Consider the following 12,906-nt stretch of genomic DNA (forward strand, 5'->3'; position numbering starts at 1 on the left):
ATTTCATATTAAATTATGCGGTAATCAGCACCAGCATGAGTGTGAGGACGGGGGGTGCGGGCGCCGGTTTTCATAATAAATGATGTATGGGGGGGGGGGGGGGTTGTAGTTCATCAGCCTATGTGGGGGAGGGGGGGTGGTCATGGTGCATCAGTCTGTGTGGGGGAGAGGGGTGGCTGTGGTGCATGAGTCTGTGTGGGGGAGGGGGGTGGCCGTGGTGCATGAGTCTGTGTGGGGGAGTGGCCGTGGTGCATGAGTCTGTGTGAGAGGGGTGGCTGTGGTGCATGAGTCTGTGTGAGGGAGGGGGTGTGTGGCCGTGGTGCATGAGTCTGTGTGAGGGAGGGGGGTGGCCGTGGTGCATGGGTCTGTGTGAGGGAGGGGGTGGTGGTAGTCAGGGGTGCATGAGTCTGTGTGGGGGAGGGGGTATCTGTGGTGCATCAGTCTATGTGGGGGAGGGGGGGTGGTCGTGGTGTATCAGTCTGTGTGGGAGAGGGAAGGGATGGTCGTAGTGGCATGAGTCTGTGTGAGGGAGGGGGAGTGGCCGTGGTGCATGAGTCTGTGTGGGGGAGGGGGGGTGGCCGTGGTGCATGAGTCTGTGTGAGGGAGGGAGGGGGGGTGGCCGTGGTGCACGAGTCTGTGTGAGGGAGGGGGTGTGTGGCCATGGTGCATGAGTCTGTGTGAGGGAGGGGGGGGGTGGTAGTCAGGGGTGCATGAGTCTGTGTGGGGGAGGGGGTATCTGTGGTGCATCAGTCTATGTGGGGGAGGGGGGTGGTCCTGGTGTATCAGTCTGTGTGGGAGAGGGAAGGTGGTCTGTGTAAGGGAGGGGGGGTGGCCGTGGTGCATGAGTCTGTGTGAGGGGGGGGGGTAGTCAGGGGTGCATGAGTCTGTGTGGGGGAGGGGGTATCTGTGGTGCATCAGTCTATGTGGGGGAGGGGGGGTGGTCGTGGTGTATCAGTCTGTGTGAGGGAGGGGGGTGGCCGTAGTGCATGAGTCTGTGTGAGGGAGGGGGGGTGGCCGTGGTGCATGAGTCTGTGTGGGGGAGGGGGGGTGGCCGTGGTGCATGAGTCTGTGTGAGGGAGGGAGGGGGGGTGGCCGTGGTGCACGAGTATGTGTGAGGGAGGGGGTGTGTGGCCGTGGTGCATGAGTCTGTGTGAGGGAGGGGGGGTGGCCGTGGTGCATGAGTCTGTGTGAGGAGAGGGGGGGGGGTGGTAGTCAGGGGTGCATGAGTCTGTGTGGGGGAGGGGGTATCTGTGGTGCATCAGTCTATGTGGGGGAGGGGGGTGGTCCTGGTGTATCAGTCTGTGTGGGACAGGGAAGGTGGTCTGTGTGAGGGAGGGGGGGTGGCCGTGGTGCATGAGTCTGTGTGAGGGAGGGGGTGTGGTAGTCAGGGGTGCATGAGTCTGTGTGGGGGAGGGGGTATCTGTGGTGCATCAGTCTATGTGGGGGAGGGGGGGTGGTCCTGGTGTATCAGTCTGTGTGGGAGAGGGAAGGTGGTCTGTGTGAGGGAGGGGGGGTGGCCGTGGTGCATGAGTCTGTGTGAGGGAGGGGGTGTGGTAGTCAGGGGTGCATGAGTCTGTGTGGGGGAGGGGGTATCTGTGGTGCATCAGTCTATGTGGGGGAGGGGGGGTGGTCGTGGTGTATCAGTCTGTGTGGGAGAGGGAAGGGATGGTCGTAGTGGCACTGATGTCTGTGTTGTCAGTCTGTGGAGGGATGGGAGGGGTGAAGATCTTGGTGCCTGTGTGCTGTCTGTCTACTAATGGGGGGTGGTGGTCATGGTGCCTGTGCTATCAGTCTAAGGCTATGTATACACTAGGACGACATCCCAAATGATATGTACTCCGCGACGGAAGCCGGCATCAGCAAGTGCATTCACACTTGCCGATGCCAACTGCGTCAAACAACGGTGAGGGGGAGGGAGGCCATGCTACATTTGGCCATGTTTAATCTGGTTAGACTTTTTTCCAGTGGTCTGTAACCAATTATTTGGAAACCCCCCTTTCAAAATCCTGCGTTTGCCACTGGATTGAAGTATTTGTTGTAAGTTATACTTACCTGAGCTGTTTAACTGAGACTTATTTCAGCTGGAGCAGGTCGTGGAGCCATAATACATTTTCTACTGTTGTAACATACTTGCCTACATGATATTTCTCCTCTCCGGGAGATGCCTGGAGAGGAGACGCTGCAGGAGTCTTCAGGGGGCCGGGCCGGACTGTGACATCGCCAAGCCCCGCCCCCTCACCAGAAAATGCAGCAATTCGCGGGTCCGCGGGAAGGGGGCGGGGCTAAAATTATGCGATTTGCGTCATTTTAACCCCTTCCACACCCAACGGACCCGCGAATACAGGAAATTATCTTTCCATCCTGCCCGCATCACTAGGGTGCGAGCAGGATGCGGGAGACCTGCTCACTCTTCCGGGGGTGCGGGGGGCTACTCCAAAAAACGGGAGCCTCCCGCAGCTCTCGGGAGAGTAGGTAAGTATGTGTTGTAATGAGTCAGAGTTATTAATGTGAAACTCAAATCATCTGTACTATGGGGGTAATTCTGAGTTGATCGCAGCAGGAACTTTGTTAGCAGTTGGGCAAAACCATGTACACTGCAGGGGAGGCAGATATAACATGTGCAGAGAGAGTTAGAATTGGGTGTGGTGTGTTCAATCTGCAATCTAAATTGCAGTGTAAAAATAAAGCAGCCAGTATTTACCCTGCACAGAAACAAAATAACCCACCCAAATCTAACTCTCTCTGCACATGTTATATCTGCCTCCCCTGCAGTGCACATGGTTTTGCCCAACTGCTAACAAAGTTCCTGCTGCGATCAACTCAGAACATACTTGCCTACTTTTGGAAAGTAGTTTCAGGGAGATTATAAATTGTGTGCCATTGAGGGGGCGTGTCACATTCCACCCAAGGGGCGTGTTTATCTCCACCTATGGGCATATCTATTGTCACTCAGGGGTGTGTCCTGCAGTGGCAGATGAAAACTAAAGTACAAAGCGCAGGACATGGTACACACTGACATCACAACTACATTATACAGTAGAGATACATACTGACATCACACCTACATCATCGTAGCACATACAGTATATGTGACACACATACACGTGTCAGACATTAATACAGCCCAAGTGACTACTTTAAAGTTTAAGCTTTGATGTTCTTACATTTGTTTTTTTAACATGCCACCTTGGGGGGAGAGGAGGCCACTGCTTCCACTTCTGCCACTGCCGAGAAACAGTCTCGCCCAGTGTGCCAGCCCTACTGTGCTAGGCGGCCACCGCTACTCACAACCCCTTGGAGGTGCCAGTGGCTGGCCTTTAAACAACTCCCCTAGAGGCCCCGCCTGCAGACAGTGGGAATCCGGGAGCTACAAGTCAATTTGCAGGACAGCGGGCAAAAAATTTGACTCTCCTGCATGACAAGTCTGCTCTGAATATGTGTTACTGGCTTTATTCAATTAAATTCATTCAGTGGTCAGCAGCACTTCCCATCAATACCCCCCAAAATCAGCAGATCGGGACCCCGGGGAGCCTATGTTACACTGGGGGCAAGCCCAGCACCCTGACAGCTGCTGGGCTGCCCCCAGCCTCCGTCTCTGTGTAGTGAATGGACGCCACACTCATGCACGCGGTATCCATTCACCTTCACCCCGTCACCAGCATAGCAGGGCAGACACCAGCGGAGACTGTGTGTGCCCTGTCCCGCAACTTTCTGACCATCCGCAGGATGCTGTGGTTGGGATTTATGGGCTCTCCCATTGCTGTTAATGGGTCCCCGGTCAGCTGACCCGGGTTACTCGTTTACACTGCCCCTCAACATGGGTCCTACCCGTGTTCAACCCTGTTAATCTCCGAGGTTGGATTTCCGGGTCACTGGAACCGGGTTATTTTTGGGGGGGCCCGGATTACACTGAGGCCCAACCCAGGTTGATCTGGCAATAACCCTGGATTTCAAGTCGGTGTAAAAGGGGTATAACACTGTGCTGTTCAATAGTTTGTAGGATTGCCATTACTCAGTAGGGTGCTGGTATTGTTTTTTTTATTTTTTTATTAATGTCCGTATTTGTAATAAATAATAAAATGTCAATCCCTTTGTTGGCATTTATAGGAAGTAATAGTCCTACATCGCACCTGCAGTTTGCCGTGAATGGGGGGGTAGGAGAGTTTGGAGTTGTTTGGAGAAAGAATGAGCAGGAAACAGGCCCGGCGACAGGGGGGGTCAAAGGGGACACCCATCCCGGGCCCCAACATTGTGAGGGGCCCCAAGGTCCTGCTGCAGCAGTGTGGCGGCTGTAGCATGGATGAATACATGTAATTGTAAATAGGTTGCTCGTACAGGCTGCGCCCTCCCCTGTGGTAATCACTCACTGCTCCCAGCCCCTCAGGTCATCTGTCCGGCACTCTTGATGTGCAGTGACGTCGTTTTAATATTATTATATTATTATTTCTAGTCAAGAAATCACTTATCAGCGCCACCATCTCTTTGGTTTTATATGTTGTTTATTGTGGGTCTGACTACCCCCTTTTTTATTGTGGCAGCTTTAAAGCGCCTGGACTGTATTAATTTACCATTTTGGCTTCTAAAAGGAGCTGTATAAATATGGACTGTTTCCCACAGAATGTACTTGTGATCCTGATGTTTGGGGGGGTGGGGGTGGGGGGGTGGGGGAAGGTTTAGGTTTGCATGGAAGGATATGTGGGTCTCCGGTCAAAGGGGGTGGGGGGGGGCCCGCAGAGATATCAGTGTACCAGGCCCCACAATTTCTGTTGCCGGCCCTGGCAGGAAAGGGGGACCTGTTTGTATGTGTGTGGAGAGGAAGGGGGGGGGGGGGGTGTTTCAGGGGTGCCGTGGAAGGCAGAGAAGGATGTAAGGAGAGAGAGATAGAGCAGAAGAGGTGTGTGTGTGTGTGTGTGTGCGTGTGTGTGTGTGATGGGGGGGTTTGTAGTTGTGAGGAGACAGAGCAAGCACGAGATGGGAATCTGTGTGGGGGAAAGGGGGTCAGGGTGACTCCGATGGGGAAGGGGGGAGTTTGGAGCGGTTTGGGGAAAGAGCGAGCAGGAGAGGGGAACCTCTGTGTGTGTGTTGAGGGGGAAGCAGTCCCCGTGGATGGGAGAGGAGGATGTGAGAAAAGAGAGCAGGAGAGGTGAGCCTGTGGGGGGAGGGAGGGGGGTTGGAGCTGTGAGGAGAGAGCACGAGCAGAAGAGAGGAATCTGTGTGGATAAGAAGGGGGTCGGGGGTGCTGTGGATTGGGAAGGGGGGGAGTTTGGAGCTGTGAGGAGAGCGAGCAGAAGAGGGGAATCTGTGTGGATGAGAAGGTGTCTGGGTTGCTGTGGATTGGGAAGGGGGGGGAGTTTGGAGCTGTGAGGAGAGCGAGCAGAAAAGGGGGATCTGTGTGGGGGTAGGGGTGCTGCGGATGGGAAAGGGAGGGGGGCGGGGTTTGGGGCTGTAAGATGAGAAAGAGTAAGCCTAAGCAAACAAGCCTCTGACAGGGGACTAGCTTGTAATAGGGGCAGGTTCTCTTATGCCTGCCCCAGTGGCGAACGCAGGATTTTTCTTGGGGGTGGGGGTTCCATATGATTACATATATACAGTACGTCATGCACTCAGGACAAAGCCCCATTCTATTAGGCTCCGCCCCCAAAAATGCCGCGATTTGCGGGTCTTCCGTGAAGCAAATAATGGGATCGCTGTGGCTATGCTAGCAGCTCTGAGTAGATGCCGGGACCTGGAGGAGCTCGCAACTCCTCCAAACTGCAGGCTTCTGATAGGTGTCACACGACAAGCTATTCTGTAAGCATGGTGAGTGACATGCTGCTGGGGGCAGGGGCGTATGCAGCTTTAGGTCCCACAGTCCTACTACCGGCTCCCCGTTCAGGCCCCGCCCCTCACCATTAGCTCCAGAGGGATTGGTACGCAGGATCTCACCCTCGCCGTCAGTCCCGGAGCTGCGCAGCCGTCCCCCTCGCAGAGCCGGAAGATAGAAGCTGGGTGAGTATGAGAAGAAAAGAAGACTTCAGAGGCGGCAGAAGACTTCATGATCTTCACTGAGGTAGCGCACAGCACTGCAGCTGTGCGCCATTGCTCCTACACACCTCACATACTCCGGTCACTGTAAGGGTGCAGGGCGCATGGGGGGGGGGGGGGGGGGGCGCCCCGGGCAGCAATATAAACCTCTTATTTGGCAAAAGGAGAATATATACAGCTGGACACTGTATATATGCACGAGCCCCTGCCAATTTTACACTTTTAGCGGGACAGAAGCCCGCCGTCGAGGGGGCAGGGCTTCTCCATCAGCACTTACCAGCGCCATGTTTTTCTCCACAGCACCGCTGAGAGGAAGCTCCCCGGACTCTCCCCTGCTTATACCACGGTAGAAGAGAGGGTTTTAAAGAAGAGGGGGGGCACATAATTCGGTGCAGATAATAACAGCGCTACTGGGTGAACATTAAATTGCTGTGTTTTTTCCTGGGTCATATAGCGCTGGGGTGTGTGCTGGCATACTCTCTCTCTGTCTCTCCAAAGGGCCTTGTAGGGGAATTATCTTCAGATGAGCATTCCCTGAGTGTGTGGTGTGTCGGTACGTGTGTGTCGACATGTCTGAGGTAAAAGGCTCTCCAAAGGAGGAGATAAAGCAAATGTGTGTGTGAGTGGTGTCTCCGTCGACAACGCCGACACCTGATTGGATATGTGAAATAAAGTGCTGAGGTAAATTTATTGCACAAAAGATTACAGAACAGACAGTGAATCTACACAGGTCTGTCCCTATGTCGCAGAGACCTTCAGAGTCTCACAATGCTCACTATCCAAAATAATAGACACTGATATCGACACGGAGTCTGACTCCAGTGTCGACTACGATAATGCAAAGTTACAGCCAAAACTGGCAGAAAAGTATTCAATATATGATTATTGTAATAAAAGATGTTTTGCATATCACTATTTACTCATCTGTCCCTGACACGAAGGTACACATGTTTAAGGGGAAGAAAGCTGAGGTAAATTTCCCTCCTCTCATGAAAGGGCGGGAATCTCCAGATAAGAAGCTGCAGCTTCCCAAAAAGAATTCTCAGGGAGTATCCTTTCCCTACTAGGGCCAGGATACGATGGGAATCTTCCCCTAGGGTGGACAAAGCTTTGTCACGTTTACCCAAAAGGTAGCGCTGACTTAACAGCTATCCTCAGGGATCCTGCAGATAGCTTGCAGTAAAAGTACTTTGAAGTCCATTTACACACATTCTGGTACACTACTCAGACCGGCGATTGTGTCGGCATGGGTTTATAGCACTGTAGCAGCGTGGACAGATACCTTATCAGCGGAGATTGAAACCCTAGATAAGGATACCATGGTATTGACCCTAGTATATGTATGTATATATATATATATATATATATATATACATATAAAAGTTGCTGTCTTATACATATATATATAAAACATGCCCAAAGAGACATTAGTCTACTGGGTTCTAGAGTCAACGCTATGTCGATTTCTGCTAGAAGTGTCCTGTGGAACATGCAATGGACAGGTGATGCCGACTAAAAGAGGCATATGGAAGGTTTACCTTACAAGGCTGAGGAATTGTGTGGAGAAGGGCTCTCGGACCTGGTCTCCACAGCTATAGCTGGTAATTCTGATCTTTTGCCTTATATTCCCTCACAGCCTAAGAAAGCACGACATTATCAAATGCAGTCCTTTCGGTCGCAGAATAACAAGAAAGTACGAGGAGCGTCCTTTCTTACCAGAGGTAAGGGTACAGGGCACAGCTAGTTCCCAGGAACAGAAGTCCTCCCCGGCCTCTACTACATCCAACGCATGATGCTGGAGCTCCGCTAAGGGAGTCCGCCCCAGTGGGAGCACATCTTCGACTCTTCAGCCACATCTTAGTTCACTCACAGGTGGTTCCCGGGGCAATAAAAAATTGTTTCTCAGGGTTACAAGCTGGAATTAGAAAGGTGCCTCCTCGCCGGTTTTTCCTTATCGGACCTACCGGCTTCTCCCCCAGAAAGGGAGATAATATTAAATACAATACACAAGGGGCGTGGCCTGGCTGGCAACTGAACAAGATGCACACTGCCTGAGCTCCAGTATATGAGCTCATAAAAACCCCTTCTTTCCCCTCCATCTGCTCTCAGCGACTTTACCTGGGTGCTCTAACCCTCACCTGGCACATATACATCGGCAGAGGAGTGCTGCGGAGTCGGGGGACAGCGTGTGCTGTCTCTGCGGATTGCGGCCCTCCTGCACAGCTGAAGCCGGGACCTAAATTTTGGAGGAGTTCCGGGACGCGCGTCGGACCTGCTAGTGGGAGCCTGGGAGTGCCGCACTGGTCATCGGCTCGTCGGAGCCTGCAGTCCTCCCTCTGTGCGCCGCTCGGTCACCCGTCAGGCGGCAGGGACAGACGCTGGCAGCGGTAAGAGGCGGCGAGACAGTGAGTAGCCCATAGCGGCGGCCATTTTATTTTCCCTACTGGCGGGCGGCCCGGCACCGCAGAAAACAGTGCTCTGTTACCAGGCGAGCTCTCTCCTTCTCCCCTACTTTCACCAACCATATGCCTGCTGAATGATTAGATCCTCCTGACCCCTGCTTGCTATGAATACAGTCACACTTAGCAATACCATCTCTGCTTCAATATAAATGCACAGTGTGGATACAGGAAATATACTCATCGATCTATGTCACCCCCCCTCTCCTAACTGTGATTTACTGTGATTGCCAGCCGTCCACTGTGACTTATTAACATCTTCTCACCCCCCCACATCACCCTGTCAGTACCGCATTTGTTTATAAGGAGCGCAAGATTAATCTTCCCCCCCTGGAGGGACACTGCTGGCCGGGTCCTCCCGGTGAAGGGGATATATACGCTTCTCTGTATGAGATAACTTAATGGCTCCTGCAATAGTACCTATTTTCTTTGAGATAACTTCCAGCTTCGGCTTCATGCGGTGAGCAGCTTCTCTGCCGTGCTCCGGTGACACCCGGCTACTTACACCTCAACACAGCTGAGTCTCAATTTACATAAAGCCAGCGACCCATACTGCTTTGCCCTGCAGCCTTATGGACAAATTTTTGTCCCCCGGCGCCACCGTTAAATCGGCGCCCACTGTACCACTTGGACGTCAGGAGAAACGTAGAGCTGCATCAGACATGGCACCTGGTATCACAACACCACCAGCATCGCCAGCATCGAAGAAAGCTGCAGCTACACAACCTTTTACAGATTTACCTAAGGTTAGTCGTCCTCCAGACTCACCTATTACTTTTGCTGATCTTACTGACGCTATTACTCAAGCAGTGACGCCCTTGTTGGCACGGGCAGTATCCGATATAACCTCTCAACTGCACCAACTATCACAAAAGGTGCAGGTGAATGAAAATAGAATTGGCGGCCTAGCTCATGATATGTCTGAAGTTCAGGGTCGCATAGTACGCCTAGAAAAAGAAAATGATCAACTATGGAACAAGCTAGATGACGCAGAAAATAGATCCAGAAGAAATAATATACGCCTGGTAGGCTTACCGGAAACAGTTACGGGAGTTGAATTGGTGACTTTTGTGCAAACAACATTACCCTCTATTTTGGGCATCTCTGATGTTTGTAAAGATTTAGTAATTGAGAGAGCTCATAGGGTTGGACCCCCTCCACGCTCGTCAGACAACCGTCCTCGGGTAACGATCTTCAGATGTCTTAATTACCTGCATAGAATGGCATTCTGGACAGCTTCTAGGAAACTTAAACAAATCCAATGGAAAAATAACCGCCTCTACATATTCCAGGAGTTTTCGTCAGAACTGACCCGTGCAAGGAAGGCTTTCACCCCGGTCTGCTCTAGACTTGTAAAAGCCAGTCGTAAATTCTCATTACTCTACCCAGCTAAATTACGTATCTACATGGGCGACTCCCACTTGGATTTCTCTTCACCTGAGGACGCCATGGCGTACTTAAACGAGGATTCTTCTGGAGAACAGGAAGACATTTCAGATGCATCAGAGATTGCGCAACATTGAAGTTATAGCTGGCGATATATGTCATCGTTTTGCTGTTATATATTTCTAATATGTTTGATATATATATATTTTCTCTACTCTTTAGGTTTAGTCTCATTTGCGCTTTGTTCCAGGCTTCTATTGTGGAATCTATAGTTCTGGACACCATGCTATGGACAATTTCTCGCTACGATAGTTTGCTTCTCTGCATATATAAATAGGCATTTACAAGCGGCTTTATAGATCACCGTGTTCATCAGTATTCTTCCTGCTAACATTTAGGTTAATCAGCAGATTTCTGTTATTGTTCGATCTTAGATTTATTCTGAATGGGTCAGCGATTTCATATGTGCTATATATTTTATATTTTATGTATTTTTCTTTTTTCCTCTCTGTCTCTTTGACGGTGAGGTAGCCGTGGTGAAGCCAGTAGCGCCTCTGCCGGACCATGTTAATTTACTATTATGTTCAATTTTATTATGTCTCTTTTATCCTGGAAGTTATGTTTGTATATCCAAACTTCTCACTTTCTCATTTTTCATTGTGTAGGCATTTCCTCTGTACCTCCCTTTCCTCTCCCCGTTTCCTTGCAGCAATTATTACGACTGACACAGCGATTAGTATAGCTCCGACTTTGCAGTACATCTCCTCATGGATTATGGATGGCTAAGATCAAGATTGGCACACTCAACGTGAGAGGTATCAAAACCCCGGCGAAACGCCGTAAGATTTTATTGTATTTATCTAGATCAGACATTGATTTTGCATTTATTCAGGAAACTCATTTAACCCAGGCTGAATCACAGAAACTGCAGGCGTTAGGATGGTCACTACTAGCAGCCGCCCCCATAATTCAAAGTCTCGAGGTGTAGCTCTTCTAGCTAGACGCCACCTTAAGATTAACCTCACATATACTGATTTAGACCCGCAGGGGCGTTTCCTTATTGTTCAATTGACACTGGAAAATTACCCGCTCACTCTTTGTTCGGTTTATGCCCCTAATCAATATGATAAGGTTTTTTTACAGAATTTAATAACTAAATTGACCCCTTTTTGCTCGGATAATCTTATTGTGTGTGGGGATTTTAATCTTGTTTCGTCTCTAGTTCTAGATCGCCCTCACCTCTCCCATACTTCACATAATCTCCCGAAATATGGAATGCCGCACTTTTTTAGAGCTTTACAATTGATTGATATTTGGCGGGCCTTATACCCTATTGACAAAGATTTTTCTTGCCACTCATCTGCTCACAATACATTTTCACGTATTGACTATGTCTCTATATCACACCAACTGTTTCCACAGGTTACCTCTTCTCATATTGAACCTATAGTTATCTCTGATCATGCCCTGGTATGGTTCTCATTAAAATTGCGATATGACTCCCCCCCCAACACCTCAATGGAGATTTCCATCTCATTTGATTACTTCTACTAAATTTCGTGATATGTTGCATGGGTCCTGGGACTCCTATTACTTTTGTAATAAACTACATTCGGAAGACAACCCCCCTCTATTCTGGCAGGCAGCTAAATCCGTCCTTAGAGGAGACATAATATCATATAATTCAGCTCTGAGAAAGAAATATGCTCAATCATACTTGGAAATACAACAATCCCTGTCGGATGCCTTCCAAATTTTTAAAACTAACCCTACACCACTTAATAAACAAACCTACTCTACTCTGAAATTGCAGTTTAATGAATTTCTGTCAGCTATGGGAAATAAATATAAATTTAATGTGGACTTCTGTTTCCATAGATTTGGAAATAAAACTGGGAAACTATTGACAAATTTATTGAAAGGCTCTTCGAATCCCATGATAGTTCATCCTTTACGACTGCCTGATGGCTCCCTTACTACGGATCCACTACAAATATCTGAAATCATGAGATCATACTATGAATCTTTATATTCCGACTCTGAGGTCATTTGTCAAAGAACAATTTCAAAGCCTATTCCTTCAACAATTTCTCCTTCTTCCTCGTCTTCCCCCTTACCTAACCTAGAAAGTACAACTCCCTGGAAATTTCCAAGCTTACCACAGATTCCTTCTGATTATGTCACGTCACTCTCTATGCCAATTACCCTGACAGAAGTCAGAGAGGTAATTAAACATCTAAAACCGAACAAGGCACCTGGACCCGATGGCCTCACTAGTGAATTTTACAAGCTCCTTATAGACAAAATTGACATACATTTACTTGCTCTTTATAACTCTATTATAGAGTCTGACTCCTTACCATTACATTTTAATTCAGCTATCATTAAGGTCCTATTAAAGCCTGGACGAGATAATGCGTCCCCAAGTTCATATCGCCCTATATCTCTCTTGAATATAGATTTTAAAATATTTACAAAGATTCTCGCAGAATGCCTCAAACATTCCCTCCCATTTGTAATTCATACTGATCAAACAGGTTTCATTTGGGGACGCCATTCGGTCACAAATGTCCGTAAAGTACTATCTGTTATTTTACATTGCTCCCAAAAGCCCTCACCAGATCAAAAAGTCGTATTGGCCTTGGATGCCGAGAAGGCTTTCGATCTTATCACCTGGCCCCACCTTTTTCAATCATTATATAATTTCGGTTATCCCCCGTCCTTTATACATATTATAAATACATTATATTCCTCACCAAAATCACAACTTAATTGTAATGGTCATCTTTCTCAACCCTTTGATATTTGTAAAGGTACACGCCAAGGTTGCCCCCTATCACCCCTGCTTTTTGCACTCGCTATTGAGCCCCTTGCAGTCGCAATCCGTAACACGCCCTCGATCCTGGGTATATCAATTAATGATGTAGAACTAAAATTAGCTTTATACGCTGATGATTTGCTCTTGTTTATTTCGAATCCATCTTCTTCCCTTCCCTCTTTACTATCTCTGATCAAAAACTTTGGTAGTCATGCAGGT

This window comes from Pseudophryne corroboree, chromosome 9, assembly GCF_028390025.1.
Source record: "Pseudophryne corroboree isolate aPseCor3 chromosome 9, aPseCor3.hap2, whole genome shotgun sequence".
Classification (NCBI taxonomy): Eukaryota; Metazoa; Chordata; class Amphibia; order Anura; family Myobatrachidae; genus Pseudophryne; species Pseudophryne corroboree.